We start from the raw sequence: 2,154 nt of genomic DNA on the forward strand, positions 1-2,154 counted from the left end.
CAATAATAACGTAGTTACTGTAACGCGTTACTTAATAACGCGTTAGTCCCAACACTGGTTGCCATAAAACCAAAACTAACACAAAATTAATTTTAAAAACTGACTCAAAACATTAAATTTATGGTGTTACTACCATGTCAATTTAAACATATTGGAGAAAATACAGACATGCTTAACAGTGAGCCCTTACACCAGCGGTGTGAAACATTAGACTTGGGGGCCAGTAGTGGCCTGGCAAACACTCCAATCTAGCCTGTTGGACGACTTTGAAAAATGTGAAGGAGGACATAAATTTTGAACTTTTAATTGTATTTTTTTTTCTTTTAACAGATTTACAACTTTTCTTACCAATAAAGACCTGCCCCATAGCCGCAGCCTCAAATGACACCAAAATGATGGTTTTGTAATTTTAAACACTTTCACTTTCTTTCATTTACTACAGCTGCATTTCATTGTCATGTAGAAAAACCGAGACATATTGTTGCAATTACGCTTCTTTTTCTTACATTAAGTTAATTCGTTGATTAATTGTGTAGTTACATTTCAATACAGTAGAAGAAAGGGGATTTTTACCGGTTTGGTCCAAACTTAAACATATAGTAGACTAGATGTTGTCTTATATCCTGCTTTCATTCACTGAGACCATGCGGATAACAATGCAAAGTTTAAACCTTAATACAATTTTAAAAAGTAAGTTATAATAACAAAGAAATCACCCGCTGGTAAGGTTAGTATGAAGGGGCAGATTAGCTATCTAGGCCAAAACCATAAATGCTTAGTTTATTTTAACATGGATTCTTTGGGATGGACTCTCTGTTGGAGTCAGCCTCAAGTGGTGATTGGAGGAACTAAGCTAAGAGCTAAGAATCAGGTTATCATGAGAGCAACAAGGAAAACCTAGGAAGGAAACGAGGAACGTGACGCTCATGCAGATAAATCACCCACGCAGAATATATGTGAACAGGGAAGCTGGGAAACACAGCTGGAGGGGTATGGAAAACACTGTGTGTGTTTGTTATCTTTATGACAACCATACACAGAGCGAGAACAGCTATGCCCAGCAGCTACCAGCCACAATGAAACCAACACATGTTCTTTTCTGTTGTCCTGTCCAGACCTTCAAAAGATCACAATCAATTGGAAGGAAGGTTTTAGGAAACAAACAAACAAACAAACAAAACCTTACATGGTCATACCCACATGCCATCAGATTGTAGTTTTATTCTTGTCAACCTTTAAAACGGTTTTTATCAGATCAGACCTCACTTAACCTCTTTCTTTACAAACCTTTGGAGATGATTCCTTTCCCACTTTAGCTTGTGTTATCAGTGCCTATCGGCTAAGTGGAAAAACATTAAATAAGCATGTGGTCTGAGCAGATGCAGGGCTCTCTGTAACAGATATTAAAGCATGAGAAGGATGTGATTTAACCACTAGTTTCATGTACTCAAGTTAAATCTTACTGCATTGTATTGTTCAAGTGACCAGAGAGCCTAGGGATCCTTCTTACTGGTCTCCTTTCTACTTAAAAACTTTAATTTTTCTCAGTTCAGAACAGAACTCCTAATGATAGATTTTCTGTCTAAAGTATGCTAAACGCTACTTTTAACCAAAATTGCAGCATTAGCTCTATACAAAGCCACAACAGTTTAACACATCTTAGATTAACAAACAAAACAAATATACTTAAGCCCATTTTGTTGTTTAGATACACAAAAAACAAATAAGAACAACAATCACAGTCACAACTTACATTTATTATGATCTAGGCTACCACTTGCTACAAGCTAACTGCTAGTAAACAATAACAAATCCAATAGAAATGGGCATCTTACAAGTATCCCAACAATAATGAAACAGAAAAAATAACTGATTATGATTGGAAATGACAGCTTAAATCTTGTGGGTTGTTATCAGACATTACACTTTCCAAACATGGCATACTTTCAGCCATATAGCTTAAAAGGTAAATCTTAAGGAGTTCAACTATGTTCAACTTAGATTGACAAATAGTTTTATGTTACATTACAATTTCCTTTATAATTGCTGGTATAAAATCAGCAGAGTGCTACAACCAATTAAATCTGATACATATTTACACCAACATTAACTCAAAAATATACAGACACCACTTACAGGAAAGTAATTCCTCTC

The sequence above is a fragment of the Pundamilia nyererei genome, unplaced genomic scaffold (genome assembly GCF_000239375.1).
Source record: "Pundamilia nyererei isolate P.nyererei 1_Seehausen unplaced genomic scaffold, PunNye1.0 scaffold00366, whole genome shotgun sequence".
NCBI classification, from domain to species: domain Eukaryota; kingdom Metazoa; phylum Chordata; class Actinopteri; order Cichliformes; family Cichlidae; genus Pundamilia; species Pundamilia nyererei.